At 43.2% G+C, this 26,411-nt stretch overlaps 1 protein-coding gene across 2 annotated transcripts in view; it reads right to left on the reverse strand.

The window, feature by feature from the left end:
• LOC138350765 (uncharacterized) overlaps positions 1–23,872 on the reverse strand; it is a 133,427-nt gene extending 109,555 nt beyond the window's left edge. For both annotated transcript variants that reach the window (XM_069302085.1, XM_069302088.1), the window contains exon 1: positions 23,632–23,872. The gene's annotated coding sequence lies outside the window, so the exon portion shown is untranslated. The remainder of the gene's footprint in view (positions 1–23,631) is intronic.
• Positions 23,873–26,411: the final 2,539 nt, after the last annotated feature.

Below are 26,411 nucleotides of genomic sequence, written 5' to 3' on the forward strand. Positions count from 1 at the left end.
ATATTTTAATTAATCTTAAAAATCTATATGTCAGAAGAAAGGAAGATGTAGCCGTTAATGTGACAACATTTATAAATATATATATCTTAAGTTAAATAAATAATACCACCTTATTGCCGGTGTCCGGACACATGAAAATTACCTAGGTATCAGTATCCAGCCAGGCGGGGATCACAGGCTGCACAATACTGATAAATTATGTAATGCACTACTTGTGGTCCATCTCGAACCCATTTATGATGTGACGACTTATAGCGAATTTTGTAACTAGCTCATCAAGATTGTAACTTGCTTAGCTAAATGAATTGTGGGGTTCGGTCCATTCATTTTCTTTCTTTATTATGCACCCCATAATACACATCCCGTGGGCGGTGGTGTAAAGGATTACACAGGCACATAATCGGTTCAGGAACTGAACCCTCTAGTTCGTTTAGCTAAGCAAATAACAATCTTTTGACGCTAGTTACAAAATTATTAATGTACACATACTTATGCATAAATGTACATATTCATACGTATACATATATACATACACATACATATTTAATCACCACCACAAATACACACATCAGTAATCTTTTGTGTCACAAGTGATTCAACAAGAGGCTCACAACAGTCACTATACAAGGCACTTTACATTTATGGTGAGTCACACAGTTACTAGTCTTGCTGCACACCCACCCAACTGGGCGGCAGCTTTACAGTCATTTGCTCCACACCCACCCAACTGGGCAGCAGCTTTACAGTTACCTGGTGTTATTCTTCACCTATATCTTTTTCTGGTTAATCCCTATTTACATTATGCAGTTCAGGTTTCGTCGCCATACTATAGTTTTTAGTTTAGTTAATTTACCACATAATGGGTTCAGGGACTGAACACAATTTATTTATCTAAGCAAGTTACAATCTTGAGGAGCTAGCCACAAAATTCATAGAACCTCCTTGGTACTATACTGTATATATATACTGGTAAGAAGTATAATAATCCTGAGAAATCGTGTAAATTATGTTGTACGAGTGCTTCCAGTTAAGTAACATAGTTCATTTGTGTGCGCGTGCTTGAAGAGGAAATGCTATCCACCCCCCCCCCATTGTAAATATTTGTGGGTTTCAGACCATACGGCCGCGGCTTACCCTCGCCGCGGTCGAGGGTAAGAACACTGGATGTATATACACAGTATTACAAGTAAACATTAGCAATAACAATTATGGAAAGTTCCTTCACCTATACATAGACAAGAGACTGAACTTCAGCACCCACATACAACACATAAGGGAATGCTCTGAGAGAGAGGGAGAGTAAAAATATCCACTGATGTCTGATTAAGTCCTTTTGGGGACCTTAATCATTAGGACGTTCAATGATTAACGCAAAGTGAAGCGTATTCAGATGGTATATTGACAACATTCAGCATATCTCATAATGACCTAGTAGTACTTGGTGCACAAATACTTTTTCCAAAGGAATCGCAAAACATAATTAAACACAACTGTGCCGTACAGTGTTATATATTTATTTCAGTTTGAACAATTTTTAACATTAAAGGATACATCCTTTAACTGGTTGAAATTGGTTTTAACATTCGAAATCTAATTTGTTGATGTTAAATAATATAAGGTTCAAATTTATTAAGATACATACTTTTAAAACTATTTCTATTTGAAATTTAAATAACATAAAAAGAGTACAGAATATAACAAATACCGACTATATAAAAGACCTGACACTTGCAGCACTTAATTATGCTATTATAACACATTGAAAGTAATAACATTATTTGATTCAGCAAAGCATTTGGTAAGGTTATAATAATAATAATAATAATAATAATAATGTATTAATTAATTATTTTAAATTATAATTCACAAGTTGCTAGCGCACAAGAAACAAATCCACGAATCATCATTACATTCTGTAACACCTACACATGATCCATGGTGCCAAATATTGCAACGGTCACAGCATACCATCAGCTTCAAATCATTTGGCTTTCTGCAAATGCAGTACACTTCCATCGAGCATGACCGGATGATTCGTTTTCTTCTCAGTGTCTGAGCTGCAGGGAATGAGATGAGACACTTTCCATTAAAGTTCTCTTGAAGATGTTGTCTCATTCTGCACATCATACGAGGTTCACCGGATCTACACCACTTGCAAGTGATGCAGCAAACGCAACAGCATATACCCCACTCATACTTGAGTCCCTGTGTCTGCTGACATTCATTATATTGCATATCAGCTTATCATCCTGGCAATTAGCAAGAGCACACAAGATAACTGCAGTAGATTTGGATGGTAATTTATGCCTGGTGTCGTATATGTTAATTTGTCCAGTTACTCCAATGTTGGAAACGTTGATGGTTGGTGACCCCAGTGACATCCATCAACTTGGATAATTTGAATAAATTCACCAATTGTAACTGGCCAGGAGAGGTCCCGCTACAACGCTGGGTCATGAAGGCCTTCTACGCTTGGCACAGTTTCATGAGGTCACATGCAGATTTTATGTGAAGGTCAGAGAGCTGTACATTTGTTCCAATGTTCATTATCTCGTCATCTGTTAAATAATTTAACATTGTCGAATGTGAAGCACTGTTATCACTCTCCTTATTGTTGCATTGGTGTGAGGAGTGGCAGTGATTGGTGCAGTTTATTTTTCTTTAAATAGGGGACATATATTTGTACTGCAGATACCAGTACAGTTGCACTGTTTCTTTATATATTTTATACTTGGGTTAGCAAGGCGAGACGCTTCTCTTAACGTGATACTGTTGGTATCAAATAGAAATAGTTTTAAAGTATGTATCTTGATAAATTTGAACCTTATATTATTTAACATCAACAAATTAGATTTTGAATGTTAAAACCAATTTCAACCAATTAAAGAATTTATCCTTTAATGTTAAAAATTGTTCAAACTGAAATAAATATATAACACTGTACGGTACAGTTGTGTTTGCCTGCCACAGCCTGCCACAGCCTTGAGAGCACGGTGCCTCTCTCTACATTGGCGACCCAGTCTGGCTAAAACATTGCGATACAGTAGAACCTCAAGACCAAAGTATTTGTATCTGGTAACATAGTCGAGCAGAGAGCCATCATCCAACTGCATTTTGCGAAGGGCCCCACCCCGTCTGGGTGGGTGTCGGTTCAGGATCTTTGTTTTCTCTACTGAGATGACTAAGCATAGTTCCTGACATGTGTACAATACAGAGTTCAGAACATTTTGGGTGTTGGTATACCCATTGGTGCGGATCAGTATATCATCCACATAGCTAATAATGTGTTCGCTGGACCTTCTAGTTACTAAGTTTAAAAGTGCATTGATTAACACATTGAACAGAGTACGACTGAGGACACCTCCCTGTGGAGTGCCAAGTTCAAAATCTCTCGTTACACGCCTATGCCCTTGGAACAGTACAGAAGACTTCCTGTTGGATAGATAGCCTCTTATCCACCGTAGAAGCCATCCTCCAATATTCATTTTAGCAAGTTCTCTCAGAATGACGTGTGGGCTAGCAATGTCAAAGGCTGACTTAAGATCTAGAAAAGTGGTATATGACCTATCAGTATGCAGGGTGAGGAATGTGGTAATACAGTGATGTACACTCTTTCCATGCGTAAAGCAATATATCTGGGGAGACAACATATTATTAATTTTGTAAAGGAGACGGTTGAGAACCATCCTCTCAAGACACTTATAGAGACAACTAGTGAGGGAGATTGGGCGAAAAGCACTCGGCTGGTGAGGCTTAGGAATGGGAATAATAACACTGTTGGTCCATGACTTAGGAAGCTCCCCAGTTACATAGCTCATATTATACAATTGAAACAAGGGATTCCCTGGAACTAGCAGAAGCATATGCAGTATGCCGTAAGTAACTCCATCCTCCCCGGGTGATGTAGCTTTACCTTTATGTAGAGCAGAATCTAGTTCGTATTCAGTAAAAAGCATGTCATAGTCATCCTCTTGATGACGCATGAAGTCAAGGAGCCTTGCCCTATCAGTATACTATTATTTAGTTCATTCTGTGAGGGTAGAGGAAGACTGTCAAAGCTGGAAGTCGTGGCCCAAGCATCAACAAGCTCATTTGCTCTGTGCAGAGGATTAGGGTACGAGATCTCTGCAGCATTTTTCCCATTGGCTTTGTTGATATCCTTCCATGCCCGACTTAAGTGGCGTGTGAGAATTGAGACCATGGACAAAAGTTTCCCAGTCTGTCTGCCTCAGCTCCACCATACGTTCCCTGGCCTCTGCCAGAGCCGCTTGAAAGAGCTTAAGCATTTCAGCAGTGCGGGTCCTTCTACAAGCTAGTCCAATTATTCTGGCAGTGCGTTTTAGTGCATGCAATTTAGAATCATTATAATAAACATAAGTGCTATGACCAGTGTAATTTGGGTTACGTGGCCTGGACGATGGATCAAGTGATTCTATAAACTGCTCGATAGTACCTGCGAGCTCATTGTTAAAATCTTCAACTGATGAAGGCTCAGATGAACTGCACCAATCTGACACATGAGCAACAAGATTATCTCGTTGATCGATGGGTACAGTCAGCCTCTTCCACTTGAACATTCCACCAGGGAGGATAGAGCTTCCAATGCTTACAGTGGCTAATATGGCCAGATGATCAGACGCCATATCTGGCACTATTGACGAGGCGCACACGGTGTGGGAGACGTTGACACCCAGACATAGATCAAGAATACCTCCGTAGATATTCGTCGGTTCAAGGTCACCCACAATCTGTGCATCATCGTGACTACCTAATAGTGACAACAGTTGGTTGCCGTTACGATTACTGAACTGCGAATTACCAATATTCCTGTCTAGCATTATAATCACCTATAATGATGGTAGGCTCAGTCTGAATACAGATAGGAAGGTCAGCATAATTAAAGTTACAAGGAGTTGATTATTTAGTACATAGTTGTTTTTCTCTTTAATTGGATGATAGATGGGGAGTCTTTAACGTGATTGGGAATACATACATACACACATACATACATACACATACATACATACATGCATACATGAGTACATACATACATACATACATACATACATACATACATACATACATACATACATACATACATACATGCATGCGTACATACATACATACATACATACATACATACATACATGCATACATGCATACATACATGCATACATGCATGCATGCATGCATGCATGCATACATACATACATACATACATACATACATACATACATACATACATACATGCATACATACATACATACATACATACATACATACATACATACATATACGTCCAGTCATTTCGTCATTTCGTGACAAAATCCAATACAGCTTATATTGGTGAGACGCCACTGTGATGAGGTTTATATATCACAGGAACTGTAGGTTAATGTGTGACATAAGTGAGGTTAGATGAGGCATCTACAAGCACCAGCTGGAGGCTGATGGAGTGTTGTGGAGGCTGCTGGTACTATGCCCAGATGTTGGAGGGTGGATTTGACCCCCCCTCCCCCACGTTGACCACAGAACTTCTAAGGTTACCTGCCACTCTCCCTTACCAAGGGTATAACCCCCCCCCCCCCCCAACACACACACATGCATCAGATTCTTAACTTACAATATTTATGATTTACCAATTTATGTTACTACACTGACTCTCAATTTCACAATATTGTATAAACTTTGATGAATCGCTCGTGTATGGGTCATTCAATAATGTTAGCAGACTTCTAGATGTTAATTACCACTGCTAGGTTTAGGCTCAGCTACAAGTACCTCTGGGAATTTGTAACATCTGATGATGTAGATTTGACTAAATGTAAACTCTGTCAGCAGAACTATTCGCATACTTTGAGTCATTATATAATGGAATGTGAAAAAATCGCGGAATTTAAAGATAACAACATCAATAGTGTCCATGAAATGTGTACAAGTACTTCATTCATAATGATGTGCTGCCCGAAATCTTAGCGAAGTATCCAAAATTTGCTTACTGTAGGTAATGCATGCACATGACTGTAAAGCTGCCGCCCAGTTGGGTGAGTGTGGAGCACATGACTGTAAAGCTGCCGCCCAGTTGGGTATGTATGCAGCACATGACTGTAAAGCTGCCGCCCAGTTGGGTATGTATGCAGCACATGACTGTAAAGCTGCCGCCCAGTTGGGTGGGTGTGGAGCAATTAGACTAGTAACTGTGTGACTCCTCATGGATGTAAAGTGCCTTTTATAGTGACTGTTGTGAGCCTCTTGTTGAATTACTTGTGACACAAGATTACTGATGTGTGTATTTGTGTGGGTGATTAAATATGTATGTGTATGTATATATGTATACGTATGTATATGTACATGTATGCATAAGTATGTGTACATTAATAATTTTGTAACTAGCGTCAAAAGATTGTTATTTGCTTAGCTAAACGAACTAGAGGGTTCAGTTCCTGAACCGATTATGTGCCTGTGTAATCCTTTATACCACCGCCCACGGGATGTGTATTATGGGGTGCATAATAAAGAAAGAAAATGAATGGACCGAACCCCACAATTCATTTAGCTAAGCAAGTTAAAATCTTGATGAGCTAGTTACAAAATTCGCTATAAGTCGTCACATCATAAATGGGTTCGAGATGGACCACAAGTAGTGCATTACATAATTTATCAGTATTGTGCAGCCTGTGATCCCCGCCTGGCTGGATACTGATACCTAGGTAATTTTCATGTGTCCGGACACCGGCAATAAGGTGGTATTATTTATTTAACTTAAGATATATATATTTTTAAATGTTGTCACATTAACGGCTACATCTTCCTTTCTTCTGACATATAGATTTTTAAGATTAATTAAAATATATGGAAACTAATTATACAATTTATTGGCTGGTGTGCAGGGCTTCACACTCTCAGAGCTAGCCATCAAGTAACTATCAAAACGCATATATCTTCGTTTTCACTTCAGTTATATTTATGACAAAGGATTTTAAATGTAGCCTATATTTCTACCTTTCAGATGACATAAATACTTTCGTTAATTACAATATCTAGATCAAACTAACATTGATTTTCAAAAGGTTGTATATTTTCCATCAATGGAGAGCATCAGCCAAGAAGCCTTCTTTAAAATATGAATATCTTTCCTCACCCAATAAGATCTAATCTCTGAATAAAACGCAAAAAACGACTTGATTGTAACCTATCCACCGCTGCCTATTGGATGGGGGAGAGGGGGTTATGTGTAGGATAAACATTTCAATTGTGACACTAGCCCTCCATATAAATCAGTTGCTTAAATTATAAACTGTACTTGTGGTCGGTCTCGAGCCCATTGTTGATGTGACAATGTGTATTGACTTTTGTAACTAGCTTATCAAGATTATAACTTGCTTGGCTATATGAATTGTGGGGCTCAGTCCCTGAGCCAATTATGTGCCTCTGTAACACTCCACTATCGCCCATAGGATGGGTATGGGGTGCATAATAAATGAACTAAACTAAGCTCTGCCTTTTTGATAACATATAGAATTATAAGCTTTATTTGTGAATCTCAATTAATTAAACAATATATCACAGAGCCTGTAGGGTTCGGTGAGATGAGTGAAGAGACATGGGAGATTTTACATAAGTACAGTACATGGTAGTTTAAGTAGCGAACGCATGTCAACGAATAACGAGTATATATAGCAAAACTATTGTCCTATGAACTAGGCTTGGTCACCTCAGTAGAGAAAACAAAGATCCTGAACCGACACCCACCCAGACGGGGTGGGGCCGTTCGCAAAATGCAGTTGCATGATGGCTCTCTGCTCGACTATGTAACCAGATACAAATTCCTTGGTCTTGAAGTTCCTTACTGTACCGCAATGTTGTAGCCAGACTGGGTCGCTAATGTAGAGAGAGGCTCCGTGCTCTCAAGACTGTGGCAGGCTACCATCCAAGCTATGGTGCAAATGTGATAATTGTCAAAATGATGTATCTCTCATATATTAGGTCGCTGATTGATTATGCTGCACCCATGCTTGCTCTAGTGCCTGAGAGAATGCTTGGAGAGCTGGAAAAGATGCAAAACGAAGCCATGAGGATTATCCTCGGATGCCCCCGTACAACTAAATTACTAAACATGAGGAAGGAACTGAATATTTCATGTGTAAGTGATTGTATCACTGAAATTAATGCTTTAATTGGTATCAAGATGCTTAGGCTAACCCACCCTAACCCCTGCACTGAAGCCCTCCAAGCCTTCTTCCTTGAAGATCAGCATCCCTCCAAATGGGTTACGGTAACTGCCAATGTGCTCAGAATGTATAACTTTCATCACCCATACCAAGAGAGACAACAACAACACTTTCCTGCCCCATGGGAGATCACTCCTTTCCAAATTACTGTCCCCCTTTCCCACCCAAGAAGCTGATTAAAGAACAGTCCTTGCTTCGACAAGAAGCAAAGTACAATGCCTTAAGCCAAATTGATGCTTTAGTCAGAGAGCGCTCCCGTTCCCAAATTATTTACACTGATGGATCCTTGGATCAGTCCTATGGTGCAGCTGGAAGTGCAGTTGTTGTGACAGGGAGAGATGGTTCCATCTCCCATGAGTGTGGAGCGCGTCTAAGTAACTGGGCCTCCACTCTTCAAACAGAATTGGTTGCCATAATCCTTGCACTAGAGCGCGTATATGAATCCAAAGTTGACACGCTAATTGTAAGTGACTCCTTGTCATCCTTGACTGCCCTCAGCTTCCCAAGGCATAACTGTGACGTGCTTATCTCTGAAGCTAGACACAGATATAGTGAAATAATCAATGATGGAGTCAGAGTTTGTCTCCTGTGGATTCCTTCCCATATTGATCTCCGAATGCATCTAGTGGGCCATATATGAATGAGCATTCATTTAGGCCCCTTAACTCGACGTTTGGTTCATCCCACAGCGCCAGTTCTGCTTACCAAAAATGGCCCACTAGATACTCAGACTTCTAGATGTTACCACTGCTAGGCTTAGGCTCGGCTACAAGTACCTCTGGGAGTTTGTAACATCTGCTGATTTACATTTGACTAAATGTAAACTCTGTCAGCAGAACTATTCGCATACTTTGCGTCATTAAATAATGGAATGTGAAAAAATTGCGGAATTTAGAAATAACACCATCAATAGTGTCCAAGAAATGTGTAAGTACTTCATTCATAATGATGTGCTGCCCGAAATTTTAGCGAAGTATCCAAAATTTGCTTACTGTAGGTAATGCATGCACATGACTGTAAAGCTGCCGCCCAGTTGGGTGGGTGTGCAGCAAGACTAGTAACTGTGTGACTCACTATAGATGTAAAGTGCCTCGTATAGTGACTGTTGTGAGCCTCTTGTAATGTCACTTGTGACACAAAGATTATTGATGTGTGTAATTGTGTGGGTGATTAGATATGTATGTATATGTGTATACGTATATATATATATATATATATATATATATCAACCCGTTCTCGCAAATTCGTAAAGTCAATATTGACTTATTAACTACGTGCATAGGTGATATACTAAACTTAATAGATACCCTTAAAAAGATTCATAGAAAACACCGACCTTACCTAACCTTGTTAGTATCTCAAGATAAGCATCTTATTGCTTCGTAATTACAATTATTACTTAACCTGTACCTATTATAGGTTAGGTAATAATTGTAATTACGAAGCAATAAGATGCTTATCTTAACATATTAAGTAGGTTAGGTAAGGTCGGTGTTTTCTATGAATCTTTTTAAGGGTATATATTATGTTAAGTATGTCACCTATGCACATATTTAATAAGTCAATATTGACTTATTAAATTTGCGAGAACGGGTTGATATATATATATATATATATATATATATATATATATATATATATATATATATATATATATATATATATATATATATATAACTGAAAACTCACACCCCAGAAGTGACTCGAACCCATACTCCCAGAAGCAACGCAACTGGTATGTACAAGACGCCTTAATCCACTTGACCATCACGACCGGACAAAATGAGGTGATAGCCGAGGCTATTTGAACCACCCCACCGCCGGCACTCGGATAGTAATCTTGGGCATAGCATTTTACCAAATCACCTCATTCTTTGGGGCACACGTGAGGAACACAAATGCGAACAAGCCTGAATGGTCCCCAGGACAATATGCAACTGAAAACTCACACCCCAGAAGTGACTCGAACCCATACTCCCAGAAGCAACGCAACTGGTATGTACAAGACGCCTTAACCCACTTGACCATCACGACCGGACAAAATGAGGTGATAGCCGAGGCTATTTGAACCACCCCACCGCCGGCACTCGGATAGTAATCTTGGGCATAGCATTTTACCAAATCACCTCATTCTTTGGGGCACACGTGAGGAACACAAATGCGAACAAGCCTGAATGGTCCCCAGGACAATATGCAACTGAAAACTCACACCCCAGAAGTGACTCGAACCCATACTCCCAGAAGCAACGCAACTGGTATGTACAAGACGCCTTAATCTACTTGACCATCACGACCGGACAAAATGAGGTGATAGCCGAGGCTATTTGAACCACCCCACCGCCGGCACTCGGATAGTAATCTTGGGCATAGCATTTTACCAAATCACCTCATTCTTTGGGGCACACGTGAGGAACACAAATGCGAACAAGCCTGAATGGTCCCCAGGACAATATGCAACTGAAAACTCACACCCGAGAAGTGACTCGAACCCATACTCCCAGAAGCAACGCAACTGGTATGTACAAGACGCCTTAATCCACTTGACCATCACGACCGGACAAAAATTTGATTTGGTAAAATGCTATGCCCAAGATTACTATCCGAGTGCCGGCGGTGGGGTGGTTCAAATAGCCTCGGCTATCACCTCATTTTGTCCGGTCGTGATGGTCAAGTGGATTAAGGCGTCTTGTACATACCAGTTGCGTTGCTTCTGGGAGTATGGGTTCGAGTCACTTCTGGGGTGTGAGTTTTCAGTTGCATATTGTCCTGGGGACCATTCAGGCTTGTTCGCATTTGTGTTCCTCACGTGTGCCCCAAAGAATGAGGTGATTTGGTAAAATGCTATGCCCAAGATTACTATCCGAGTGCCGGCGGTGGGGTGGTTCAAATAGCCTCGGCTATCACCTCATTTTGTCCGGTCGTGATGGTCAAGTGGATTAAGGCGTCTTGTACATACCAGTTGCGTTGCTTCTGGGAGTATGGGTTCGAGTCACTTCTGGGGTGTGAGTTTTCAGTTGCATATTGTCCTGGGGACCATTCAGGCTTGTTCGCATTTGTGTTCCTCACGTGTGCCCCAAAGAATGAGGTGATTTGGTAAAATGCTATGCCCAAGATTACTATCCGAGTGCCGGCGGTGGGGTGGTTCAAATAGCCTCGGCTATCACCTCATTTTGTCCGGTCGTGATGGTCAAGTGGATTAAGGCGTCTTGTACATACCAGTTGCGTTGCTTCTGGGAGTATGGGTTCGAGTCACTTCTGGGGTGTGAGTTTTCAGTTGCATATTGTCCTGGGGACCATTCAGGCTTGTTCGCATTTGTGTTCCTCACGTGTGCCCCAAAGAATGAGGTGATTTGGTAAAATGCTATGCCCAAGATTACTATCCGAGTGCCGGCGGTGGGGTGGTTCAAATAGCCTCGGCTATCACCTCATTTTGTCCGGTCGTGATGGTCAAGTGGATTAAGGCGTCTTGTACATACCAGTTGCGTTGCTTCTGGGAGTATGGGTTCGAGTCACTTCTGGGGTGTGAGTTTTCAGTTGCATATTGTCCTGGGGACCATTCAGGCTTGTTCGCATTTGTGTTCCTCACGTGTGCCCCAAAGAATGAGGTGATTTGGTATAATGCTATGCCCAAGATTACTATCCGAGTGCCGGCGGTGGGGTGGTTCAAATAGCCTCGGCTATCACCTCATTTTGTCCGGTCGTGATGGTCAAGTGGATTAAGGCGTCTTGTACATACCAGTTGCGTTGCTTCTGGGAGTATGGGTTCGAGTCACTTCTGGGGTGTGAGTTTTCAGTTGCATATTGTCCTGGGGACCATTCAGGCTTGTTCGCATTTGTGTTCCTCACGTGTGCCCCAAAGAATGAGGTGATTTGGTAAAATGCTATGCCCAAGATTACTATCCGAGTGCCGGCGGTGGGGTGGTTCAAATAGCCTCGGCTATCACCTCATTTTGTCCGGTCGTGATGGTCAAGTGGATTAAGGCGTCTTGTACATACCAGTTGCGTTGCTTCTGGGAGTATGGGTTCGAGTCACTTCTGGGGTGTGAGTTTTCAGTTGCATATTGTCCTGGGGACCATTCAGGCTTGTTCGCATTTGTGTTTCTCACGTGTGCCCCAAAGAATGAGGTGATTTGGTAAAATGCTATGCCCAAGATTACTATCCGAGTGCCGGCGGTGGAGTGGTTCAAATAGCCTCGGCTATCACCTCATTTTGTCCGGTCGTGATGGTCAAGTGGATTAAGGCGTCTTGTACATACCAGTTGCGTTGCTTCTGGGAGTATGGGTTCGAGTCACTTCTGGGGTGTGAGTTTTCAGTTGCATATTGTCCTGGGGACCATTCAGGCTTGTTCGCATTTGTGTTCCTCACGTGTGCCCCAAAGAATGAGGTGATTTGGTAAAATGCTATGCCCAAGATTACTATCCGAGTGCCGGCGGTGGGGTGGTTCAAATAGCCTCGGCTATCACCTCATTTTGTCCGGTCGTGATGGTCAAGTGGATTAAGGCGTCTTGTACATACCAGTTGCGTTGCTTCTGGGAGTATGGGTTCGAGTCACTTCTGGGGTGTGAGTTTTCAGTTGCATATTGTCCTGGGGACCATTCAGGCTTGTTCGCATTTGTGTTCCTCACGTGTGCCCCAAAGAATGAGGTGATTTGGTAAAATGCTATGCCCAAGATTACTATCCGAGTGCCGGCGGTGGGGTGGTTCAAATAGCCTCGGCTATCACCTCATTTTGTCCGGTCGTGATGGTCAAGTGGATTAAGGCGTCTTGTACATACCAGTTGCGTTGCTTCTGGGAGTATGGGTTCGAGTCACTTCTGGGGTGTGAGTTTTCAGTTGCATATTGTCCTGGGGACCATTCAGGCTTGTTCGCATTTGTGTTCCTCACGTGTGCCCCAAAGAATGAGGTGATTTGGTAAAATGCTATGCCCAAGATTACTATCCGAGTGCCGGCGGTGGGGTGGTTCAAATAGCCTCGGCTATCACCTCATTTTGTCCGGTCGTGATGGTCAAGTGGATTAAGGCGTCTTGTACATACCAGTTGCGTTGCTTCTGGGAGTATGGGTTCGAGTCACTTCTGGGGTGTGAGTTTTCAGTTGCATATTGTCCTGGGGACCATTCAGGCTTGTTCGCATATATATATATATATATATATATATATATATATATATATACAGAGCACCACTTGGTTTCCGAACTTTAGTTATCCGAAACTTCCAGTTTCCCGATTGGGGTTGGGGAGTCATGCTACCCGAACAAAGTTCGGGTAGGAAGGGGTCCGCCAAGCGTCACGCCGGCTTGTGGTGGTGGGTGGGAGATGGTCCAGGGTGCCCACTGTGACTTCACAGATTCACGGCCTATTATTCCTATTACAGTATTTTGAATTGCCATAAGGCTGGAATGTTCATTCTGTGCTTTTGTTTTACATATCTGCACAATCAAGAAACATCTGTGCACCATGTTGGCTCCAAATGGACACATTGCGTCAGTGATGGCTGACTGGTGGGTGGATGGAGCTTAGGTGGGAGGCAGTATGAGAGGGGGGGGGAGAATCAGTGAGAGAGGGGGATAATTAGTCAGAAAGGGAGGGAGAGAGAGATGCTAGGATGGAGGGGGAGGTAGGGAGAGATGTTAGGAGGTAGGGAGAGATGCTAAGAGGGAGGGGGAGGTAGGGAGAGATGTTAGGAGGTAGGGAGAGATGCTAAGAGGGAGGGGGAGGTAGGGAGAGATGCTAAGAGGGAGGGGGAGGTAGGGAGAGATGTTAGGAGGTAGGGAGAGATGCTAAGAGGGAGGGGGAGGTAGGGAGAGATGTTAGGAGGTAGGGAGAGATGCTAGGATGGAGGGGGAGGTAGGGAGAGATGTTAGGAGGTAGGGAGAGATGCTAAGAGGGAGGGGGAGGTAGGGAGAGATGCTAAGAGGGAGGGGGAGGTAGGGAGAGATGCTAAGAGGGAGGGGGAGGTAGGAAGAGATGCTAAGAGGGAGGGGGAGGTAGGGAGAGATGTTAGGAGGTAGGGAGAGATGCTAAGAGGGAGGGGGAGGTAGGGAGAGATGTTAGGAGGTAGGGAGAGATGCTAAGAGGGAGGGGGAGGTAGGGAGAGATGCTAAGAGGGAGGGGGAGGTAGGGAGAGATGCTAGGAGGTAGGCAGGAAGGGACGGAAGTAGTGAGAATTAGGGAGGGAAAGGCAAGCTGGCAGGCACAGGCTGGCAGGCACAGGCTGGCAGGCACAGGCAGACAGGCACAGACAGACAGGCAGGCAGGCAGGCTGGGAAGGAGGCAGGCAGGCAGGCTCGGGTAAGGAAGCGGTCAGCCAAGCGTCGTGCCGGCCCGTGGTGGGTGGGTGGGGGGGGGTGGGTGATGGTTTAGTTTGCTCACTGACCGTGTCGGGCGCCGCCGCCTACCCTGTGACGTCACAGACTCACGGCCTATTGTTCCCATTGTTTGAATTTGTCACGAGACTGGAGTGTTCATTCCGTGACTTTGTTTTACATATCAGCACAATCAAGGAACATCCGTGCACCATGTCGGCTCCAAATGCACGCATTGTGTCCGTGAAAGCATCTACAAGCGGGTTACGTAAAAGAAAGAGGTCAGTGATGACATTTGAAAAGAAAGTTGAAATAATTAAGAAGGTGGAAAGCGGTGTCCCGAGAAGTGTCGTGTGCGCTGAGTATGGCATTAGTAAAAGTACTGTTTTTGATCTTCTTAAGGCTAAACCTATCATTTTTGACTATTTCTCTAGAAGTGAAAGTGATAAAGCAATACGAAATAGAAAGGTAGTAAGTAAAGCAAAAGTGGAGAGTGTTGATAACGCAGTGTGGGAGTGGTACAGACAGAGACGTGAGGTGACGAAGAAGCCAGTGGCAGGCTGGCTCCTCGTGGAAAAGGCGCGTGAATTTCACCAAGCAATGAAAATTACTCAAAAGTGTGTATACAGTGATGGTTGGCTCAGAAGTTTTAAAACCCGTCATGGCATTAGGTTTATTAAAGTGCATGGTGAAAGACAATCTGCTGATATTGTTGGTGCTGATGAGTATGTGAGTAAATTTGCGGAGATGGTGCAGGAACAAAATTTATCTCCAGAGCAAATTTATAATGCTGATGAGACAGGTTTGTACTGGCGTATGCTTCCCACAGAAACGATGGCTCATAGTGGTGAGGACGATCCTTCAGGTGGTTATAAACAGAACAAACAGAGAATTTCTTTGTTGTGCTGTGCAAATGCAGCTGGCACGCACAAATTAAAGTTACTTGTGATTGGAATTAGTAAAAACCCCAGGGCTTTAAAGTCAGCCAGGTGCCTCCCTGTGATTTATAAGGACCAGCCAAGTGCGTGGATGTCTCGAGTAATATTTGTCGAGTGGTTTAATAAGAACTTTGTACCCGAGGTGAAGGAGCACCTGAAAAGTGTTGGTCTCCCGCAAAACAGCAAAGTTGTGCTGCTGCTAGATAACAGTTTAACGCATCCACGAGGTGATGAGCTTATAAATGGCAATATTATTGGAACGTTCTTGCCACCCAATACAACCTCAGTGATCCAACCCATGGATCAAGGAATAATTAAGAACCTTAAACACCACTACAAGAGGATGTTTGCCAGACGTCTTAACAATCAGCTTGGAACACTTAAGGACTTTTATAAAGTCTTCACAATAAAGTCAGCTATCTGGACTATTGCTAGTGCGTGGGATGAGGTAAAGCAGACAACACTAAGAAATGGTTGGAAAAAACTTTGGCCCGCGTCAAGTCTGTTTCCTGAGGAAGATGACGAGGCAGATTTTGAAGGATTTGCGGTGAAGAAAGTTAGCGAGAAGAAAAAATTAAGAGAGGAACTCCTAGCCTATGTCAAGGGGATTAAGTCCCCTGAGATTAGAGCAGAACTGGTGACTGAAACAATCGAAGATGACATAGATAGATGGATAGATTTTGATGAAGCAGCCCCAAACAATCGAAACATGACTAATGATGAAATTATAGAATTAGTATGTACAGCAAAAAAGCCAGACGAGTGCAGTGAAGAAGATGGAGAGGAAGAGGAAGAGGAAGAGGATGAAGAAACGTTAAAGGAAAAATTTGATATGGAAAAAGTTCAGCAAAATTTTGAATACATTCTGGGATTTATGGACACGAGTTACAGCGAGTTTGAAACTAAGGACATGATGAGTCTGTACAATATGTATATGAAGTTTTTAAAAACAAGAGCCAAGGGAATGAAACAAATGTCAATTACAGAGTCTTTTGCAATGGCTTCCAAGAAAGCTCGCATTGCATCACCTGCACCTGACTCATCGCATGTTGACCCAGTCAATCCAACACCATCAACATCCACCACCACCTCTTCCATGTAAATAACTATGCTTCATCAACATCCATCATCAACATAAGAGGATCAGGACTTCAATTATTGGTGAGTACAAACAAAATACGGTCACGCATTTACGCTATGAACCTGTCGATTTTTTCCCTTAGATTTTTTTCACATTATTTTTTTTATTTTTTCCTCCATTTCTCGTATACGAACTTACATGTTAACCGACGGGTCTCGTCCCCAAGGGGTTCGGAAACCAAGTGGTGCTCTGTACATGTATATATGAGGGTGTGTACATGTGTATACAACATTGATAATTTTTTAACTAGCGTCATATATTGTTATTTGCTTAGCTAAACGAACTAGAGGGTTCAGTTCCTGAACCGATTATGTGCCTCTGTAATCCTGTACACCACCGCCCACGGGATGGGTATGGGGTGCATAATAAAGAAAGAAATTGAATATGAAGTCGATTTAACTTCCAAACATATATTTTTTAATAAATGTTAAATGTTTTCTGGCTAGTTATGTTAGATTTTATTAAAAATACGTATTCTACTTGTTAACATTATAATTTAAATTTGTGATAATTTGAGCTGAGAAGTGCGACCCCTGGATATGCCAACAAACACTTTCCAAACAACGATATATCTTGGATAAGTCGCTCCACAACATTGACGCTTGGACCGTCGACTTCCTTTGATGCTACTTATTTAATAATGAAATTACATTAGTTTGGAGTAAATATATGTTTTCTCATGTTCTGCATTCAGCACCCACATTATAGTGAGTAAATATACCATATTACTTCATTACTTAAATAATGCTATGAGGGTTTGAGTAGCTTTGGGTATTTAGTGCACAGAATCTCCAATAGATGGGGCGAGAGTCGCCCCATCTCTCTCACCCAAGAGAGAGTCGAAACTTAATTTAAAATTGATATATCTTTGTCCTCGAACATGATATACCCCTGTATTTCATTTGGTGCAATCATAATAATGTTCATATCTCGGTCTTTCTGGAGGCATATAAGATTTTAGGCTTTATTAGCGAATCCTTGTTAATTATACAATATATCGGCAAGTGCGTAGGCGTCTGCACTCCATGCCCGACAAGCTACTGAGTGCTACTATAAAAACATATGTATCTTCACTTGAGCTATAAATATGTCTATTGTAATGTATTTAAAATGAAGCTCTTATTTCTATCTTGCTTAAGACTTATAAAACATTTGTGTTTATTAACGAATTTACGTGAAATAAACATTGATCTGAGAGAGAGTTGCTCTGTCGTTCAGTCTGTACGGGGTGGGAGCTCCGTAATTTTTAAAATACATGTATCTTCATTAGAACTTTAAGTATGTCTATGGTAAAGTGTTTAAAGTGAAGCTTATATGTCTGTCTTTCTTGAGACATATAAAACATATATGTTTATTAACGAATTCACGTGAAATAAACATTGTTCTGAGAGAGAGTTGCTCGGTCGATCGATCTGTCCGGGGTCGGAGCTCGGCTATTATAAAAGTACACGTATCTTCGCTTTAAATTTAAATATGCCCATGGTAAGGTATTTAGAATAAAGCTTATATTTCTATCTTTCTTGTGACATATAAAACTCTTACGTTTATTAAGGAATCTGCGTGAAATAGGCATGGTTCTGAGATGAATGCTGCGGTTTGCTAGCTCGACAATGGACGCCATACATATCCAGTGGGTGTTATTGGACCCCATACCCATTTTATGGGTGGTTGGAGCCCCATACCTATTCTATGGGTGGATGGAGCCCCATACCCATCCTGTGGGTTGTAGTGGACGCCATACTCATCCTGTGGGTGGTATTGGACCCCATACCCTTCCTGCGGGTGGATGTGATCCCCATACTCATCCTGTGGGTGGATGTGACCCTCATACCCATCCTGTGGGTGGTATTGCACCCCTTACTCACCTAACAGGTGGTAGTGGACAATATACCGATCCTGCAGTTGATATAGTAGACACAATACCATCCTGTTTACAGTAGTTTACCCCATAGACATTCCAATGAACCATCGTTTTCTGTTAACGTTCCTACAAAACATCCTTTAAAGATTTGTAAAGCACAAACTATGGTATATAATATTGATTGGTGAAGGACTGTTATTCTATGTAATCATTTTTAGTGCTTATTATAATTTACTAAGAACAACTAATATTTCTCAAAACAAAACTACGAGCCTTCAATAGGAAGTAGCTGATCTATAATATTCTAAGAGCATGGACAATAGTAGGTAAATTTCACAACCCATGTGGGACCTGAAAAGTACAATTTTCCTTATAATTGAACCAATCACGACTATTCTGCTATCTAGGTTGACGGACGGGTACTGTGAGATGTAAATTGGTACGTGAGGAAGAGTTTGGGCTTTGGAAAAAAAGTAACTGGGAATATATCACATATTTACTAATTCATATTCAACATATTGACTTTAAGCATTAAGTCACATATGTGCTGTCTTGTGTGAGAACGGGTTGAACTGGACCAGCACCCAGCACTAGCAAGGACTCACCTTCCAAAGATGCCCAGGCCACTGGACCAGCACCCAGCACTAGCAAGGACTCATCTGCTGAGGATGCCCAGGCAACTGGACCAGCACCCAGCACTAGCAAGGACTCATCTGCTGAGGATGCCCAGGCCACTAGACCAGCACCCAGCACTAGCAAGGACTCATCTGCTGAGGATGCCCAGGCAACTGGACCAGCACCCAGCACTAGCATGGACTCATCTGCTGAGGATGCCCAGGCAACTGGACCAGCACCCAGCACTAGCAAGGACTCATCTGCTGAGGATGCCCAGGCCACTGGACCAGCACCCAGCACTAGCAAGGACTCACCTTCTGAGGATGCCCAGGCAACTGGACCAGCACCCAGCACTAGCAAGGACTCACCTTCCAAGGATGCCCAGGCAACTGGACCAGCACCCAGCACTAGCAAGGACTCACCTTCTGAGGATGCCCAGGCCACTAGACCAGCACCCAGCACTAGCATGGACTCATCTGCTGAGGATGCCCAGGCCACTGGACCAGCACCCAGCACTAGCAAGGACACACCTTCTGAGGATGCCCAGGCAACTGGACCAGCACCCAGCACTAGCAAGGACTCACCTTCCAAGGATGCCCAGGCAACTGGACCAGCACCCAGCACTAGCAAGGACTCACCTTCTGAGGATGCCCAGGCCACTAGACCAGCACCCAGCACTAGCATGGACTCATCTGCTGAGGATGCCCAGGCCACTGGACCAGCACCCAGCACTAGCAAGGACTCATCTGCTGAGGATGCCCAGGCAACTGGACCAGCACCCAGCACTAGCAAGGACTCACCTTCTGAGGATGCCCAGGCAACTGGACCAGCACCCAGCACTAGCAAGGACTCACCTTCTGAGGATGCCCAGGCCACTAGACCAGCACCCAGCACTAGCATGGACTCATCTGCTGAGGATGCCCAGGCAACAGGACCAGCACCCAGCACTAGCAAGGACTCACCTTCCAAGGATGCCCAGGCAACTGGACCAGCACCCAGCACTAGCAAGGACACACCTTCTGAGGATGCCCAGGCAACTGGACCAGCACCCAGCACTAGCAAGGACACACCTTCTGAGGATGCCCAGGCAACTGGACCAGCACCCAGCACTAGCAAGGACTCACCTTCCAAGGATGCCCAGGCAACTGGACCAGCACCCAGCACTAGCAAGGACTCACCTTCTGAGGATGCCCAGGCCACTGGACCAGCACCCAGCACTAGCAAGGACACACCTTCTGAGGATGCCCAGGCCACTAGACCAGCACCCAGCACTAGCAAGGACACACCTTCTGAGGATGCCCAGGCCACTAGACCAGCACCCAGCACTAGCAAGGACTCACCTTCCAAGGATGCCCAGGCCACTAGACCAGCACCCAACACTAGCAAGGACACACCTTCTGAGGATGCCCAGGCCACTAGACCAGCACCCAGCACTAGCAAGGACACACCTTCTGAGGATGCCCAGGCAACTGGACCAGCACCCAGCACTAGCATCGACTCATCTGCTGAGGATGCCCAGGCAACTGGACCAGCACCCAGCACTAGCAAGGACTCACCTTCTGAGGATGCCCAGGCAACTGGACCAGCACCCAGCACTAGCAAGGACTCACCTTCCAAGGATGCCCAGGCAACTGGACCAGCACCCAGCACTAGCAAGGACTCACCTTCTGAGGATGCCCAGGCAACTGGACCAGCACCCAGCACTAGCATGGACTCATCTACTGAGGATGCCCAGGCAACTGGACCAGCACCCAGCACTAGCAAGGACTCACCTTCTGAGGATGCCCAGGCAACTGGACCAGCACCCAGCACTAGCAAAGACTCATCTGCTGAGGATGCCCAGGCAACTGGACCAGCACCCAGCACTAGCAAGGAAACACCTTCTGAGGATGCCCAGGCAACTGGACCAGCACCCAGCATTAGCAAGGACACACCTTCTGAGGATGCCCAGGCAACTGGACCAGCACCCAGCACTAGCAAGGACTCACCTTCTGAGGATGCCCAGGCCACTGAACCAGCACCCAGCACTAGCAAGGACTCACCTTCCAAGGATGCCCAGGCAACTGGACCAGCACCCAGCACTAGCAAGGACACACCTTCTGAGGATGCCCAGGCAACTGGACCAGCACCCAGCACTAGCAAGGACTCATCTGCTGAGGATTCCCAGGCCACTGGACCAGCACCCAGCACTAGCAAGGACACACCTTCTGAGGATGCCCAGGCAACTGGACCAGCACCCAGCACTAGCAAGGACTCACCTTCCAAGGATGCCCAGGCAACTGGACCAGCACCCAGCACTAGCAAGGACACACCTTCTGAGGATGCCCAGGCAACTGGACCAGCACCCAGCACTAGCATGGACTCATCTGCTGAGGATGCCCAGGCAACTGGACCAGCACCCAGCACTAGCAAGGACTCACCTTCTGAGGATGCCCAGGCAACTGGACCAGCACCCAGCACTAGCAAGGACTCACCTTCCAAGGATGCCCAGGCAACTGGACCAGCACCCAGCACTAGCAAGGACACACCTTCTGAGGATGCCCAGGCAACTGGACCAGCACCCAGCACTAGCATGAACTCATCTGCTGAGGATGCCCAGGCAACTGGACCAGCACCCAGCACTAGCAAGGACTCATCTGCTGAGGATGCCCAGGCCACTGGACCAGCACCCAGCACTAGCAAGGACTCATCTGCTGAGGATGCCCAGGCAACTGGACCAGCACCCAGCACTAGCAAGGACACACCTTCTGAGAATGCCCAGGCAACTGGACCAGCACCCAGCACTAGCAAGGACTCACCTTCCAAGGATGCCCAGGCAACTGGACCAGCACCAAGCACTAGCAAGGACACACCTTCCGAGGATGCCCAGGCAACAGGACCAGCACCCAGCATTAGCAAGGACACACCTTCTGAGGATGCCCAGGCCACTAGACCAGCACCCAGCACTAGCCATAACTTACCTGGGAGTGCCAATTGAGCTGTACAGCACAGTTCTAATGACATTAAATGCACAAAGTGTAGTTTAAGTGATATATGTGTACTGCAGTAGTGTGATTCTAGTGGTCTGTACTTTATGTACAGACTGTAGTGTATAATGTACATTTGTTAGAAAAGTGACTGTTCTTTAAACAATTTATATTCATGTGTGTGGCACTCTCAGGATATTAAGGCTAACAAAGTTTGCACTACACAACTCAACTGGTAAGGATGCACCTTACCAGCACTCATTGCAATACAAATTCTTTGTTATTTAAATTTTTCATAAGGCAAATATGTACGGGCATATGTATTAATGTGAGTGTATTTTTTTTATTGGGTGGAAGGGGGTTGCTGGGGCCGGACGGATGGAACGAATTCCACACTGGAAGAAATTGGCTACACCCCATATAGTTCGTTCAAACGAGGACACACTTAATTTCTACACTTACTGTCTACATTTAATGTCATCTAATTTCATGTATTTCTTTGATAAAGTGTTTACTCGTGTCCTTTATGAACATGGTTATTTGTAAGTGTTGGCCCCATTAACCTTAAATTATAGTATGTTACTCTATGTTCTGATATGTTCCAAGAAAATGTTATGAGGAGCAGTTCACTTGCTTTTCTAAATTACACCTTGTATTTCTATTTAGTAATTAATGTAAATAAACTACTGTACTGTTGCTAGAACTACTGACTCCATAATGTAATAGTCTATGCTTGTCATCCTTAAGTATCACCTTCTTTGTATTCATTTTTTATTTTCCTTGAACATTCTCATTTTGTTAGCTTACTTCTCTTATAGTATTAAGTGTTTTACCCCATCAACATTAATTACAAAATTTCTATATTATTATTAATTTTGCCCAAAACGCTTTGTGTAATAGTGGCTTCATTAGTATGCATAACTCCTGTTCCTTCAATTGAACAAAATTCTTATGTTCTTTGTATATACAATCTTTTGAATAAATAATAATAATAATAATAATATTATTAATATTATTATTATTATTAATATTATTATTATTATTTACACACAGAACATCACACTAATGTGATATACATCAATGAGAAAATTCACTCGGGTTGTGAGGCGATGCGAACCTGCAATGTTTGCATCACCTCACAGCCCCAGTGGATTGTACATTGATGTATGTCACCTTCGTATGATTTTCAGTGTATCTGAAGTTGGGCATACGGTGTTCAACTACAGCACTTTACCCCTTCAACTGAATGCTTGGGGGGTCTTACATAAAACTTGGACTGGCTTCAAGACTTCCTGTGATATAAGGATATCACAGACTTCCTGTGATATCAGTAGAAATCTGATTGCAAGACTTAAAGGAAGTCAGTGGTAGAGTATGCGGCTGACAATGTCTTGGTCGTGGGTTTGCAACACCACACAGTCCCAGTGGATTTTCTCATTATTATTATTATAAAAATAATCATTCGATAGGCCAATAACCACACCCCAACAATGTCATTGGCCTACGTCCACACCCCAACAATTGCATGTTGAGGGTGTAAGACAATGGTGGAGCAGAAAGTACTCCAGTACTTACGGAGGATGATGAGAGTGCGAGGAACAAGGTGGTCAGGTGGAGCCAGTGACCTTCAACAGTTTTGTCTCTCCCTCGTTGTATATCCTCAGTGTCTTCAGTGGTGTGGCCTCACTACACACTTACACTGCCATAAGTGTCTTGAGAGTACTGTGGGAGGGACAATTTGGCGGGTATTGTGGACACAGGTCTTTAAGACAGGCGAACTTCACGAGTCGTGGAGACGTCGCATAGCAACCTTTGTTGTGATGACGTCACTCGCTCGCTCGCTTATCCGCCATGGTGCTCTTCCCATTTTCTTTGGTTACTGATTTTTGCCGATGTTAAGTTTACTTCATATTACCCGAGAGCCACTAATACTAGTGACCTCGACGAGGACAGGAAGCTGGCGGCTTGTCAAAGGTTCCATCCATTTGCCCAGATAATCTTTTCTATCTGTATTTTAAAACCCAATAGAGTTTTGGCGTTTACCTTACCTACTCTTCGGCGAGTAGACGGTTCCACGGGTTTACAACATACAGGTAAAGAAGCATCTCCTGTTTTCTGTCCTACATTGTGGCTTGTTGAGCTCAAACCCGAGAATCTGACCTTTTGAAGAAAGTGTCCAGATCGACATCGTCCCAATTGTTTAGTATTTGAAAGGTTTCGATGAGCTCCGCCCTGTCATGCTGGTTTGCAGTGTTATTTATTTATTTATTTATTTATTTATTTATTTATTTATTTATATATACAAAAAGGTACATTGGGAATGTGAGGATACATAGCATAGTAATTACATTCTTGTAAAGCCACTAGTACGCGCAGCGTTTCTGCCCTGGTGACTCTCTATTACTCGATCCCTTATCTATCCATATCTCAACTATGGTATTTGTGCTTGGGGCTCTACTACCCAAAATCACTTACGTCCTCTAATTACTCAACACAAAGCTGCTATTAGGACAATATCCAATTCTGGCCCCAGACATCACTCGGTACCCCTACTTAAATCTCTGAATATGTTAGACATTAAGTCACTGCACATTCTCTCATGTGTATTATACATATATAAAACGCTAAACTATAATGCCAATCCTGATCTCAAAAGCTTCATAGAAGGTTGTATCAGAACCCATGAGCATCACACCAGAAATAAATAGTTTTGATATTCCTAGAGTTCGACTTAATCAAACTAGAAATGCTCTACAAATCAAGGGGCCCAGAATGTGGAATGACCTTCCCAACCATGTTAAAGACTGTACCTCTCTCAACCAGTTTAAGTTAAAAGCGAAGCTATACCTAATAAATTCCCTGTAACCTACCTTACCCTTCTATTGTTAACCAATGTCTGTTTTTTTTCTTTAAAGAGCGCTGTTTGTCGACATAATTGTATTTGTGCTGCTTTTTCATCTATGTTTTCATTTCTTGTTTTCATTCTACTCATTATGCTCAATTAGTATTAAGCTTGTCATTTAAGTTTATCATGCCCGAAACGCTTTGCGTAATAGTGGCTTTAGGCATTGTATGTACTAGCTCTACCTATAAGTTAAACAATCCTTGTAAATATTTATTGTATGTATGTACCTTACCTAAATAAAATTGTATTGTATTGTATTGTATTGTTTCGGGCAGGTTCTTAATCTAAGACAATTTTAAGTAGGTAAATACTAGTGTAGCGAGTTAATCTTATACTCGCTCCATTATCTCATTATCCCAATTACAGAAGCTACAATCCTTTCCCCAATTACAGGTAATACTCTTCTCACCTTGTTGGAGGAAGCTGAGGTGTAATCACCATATAAGCAACGATTTGATGAATAGAAGACCACGGGAGACATCTCCCGTCACGCAGGGTGCAGTCGCACCTCCACAGATCTCCAGTATCAGCTCTTGATACTGGTAATGGCTCAAAAGGGCCACCACTTACGGGCTATTCATGCCCGTGCCACCTTTTGGGTGGCTTAATCTTTATCAATCAATCGAATAGAAGACAGTTCAATTCCCACAGTCAACAATGTAGCACTCGGCGTGTACAGTCTTAATCGACCCAAGACGCTACAGCTTCGACACAGAGCAGACAGCAGACTACGACCGCATCGAGCCGCCACGCTCTCCCACATAGAGCTCCACGACTCCGGCCTCACTCAGCTCTCTGCTCTGCTCCAGGCTTCGTCTCAACGTCTGCGACACTGCTATATCCAGGACTACTATATAAATATGAAACTCACTAAACACTGTATCTAATCAACCCAACAACGTAACATAATCGTACGTTACATTTGCCTTGTATTGTCCTTTTGTATTCAAACTCTGTCGTCAGTATAAAGAGAGGCTCCATAAGCCCTCTTGGAGATGTTGCAGGTTATCACTCAAGCTATGGTGCCAATGTCACAATTGTCAAAATTTATTTATTTATTATTTATTTATTTATATATATACAAGAAGGTACATTGGGTTAGTGAGAATACATTGGATAGTACAGTATTTACATTCTTGTAAAGCCACTAGTACGCACAGCGTTTCGGGCAGGTCCTTAATCTAGCAGATAATTTTAAGTAGGTAATTTCAATCAGAATTGATAAATGATAAGGATACATTACAAGAGAAAAATGAGATGAGAGAGATAAGTAGGTATATTAAAGCACATTGTTATATTAAAGCTCTGATTGATTACATTGACAGCTTGATTAGTAATTTAAACAAGGTTAATAGACACCATACAGCAGATTGACAGCACATATAAGACAGCAATGATCACAATGGTAAAGATGTTCAGATTGGGTACATAAAGATTGGGAGACTGGGTA

This window comes from Procambarus clarkii, chromosome 5 (assembly GCF_040958095.1).
Source record: "Procambarus clarkii isolate CNS0578487 chromosome 5, FALCON_Pclarkii_2.0, whole genome shotgun sequence".
Classification (NCBI taxonomy): domain Eukaryota; kingdom Metazoa; phylum Arthropoda; class Malacostraca; order Decapoda; family Cambaridae; genus Procambarus; species Procambarus clarkii.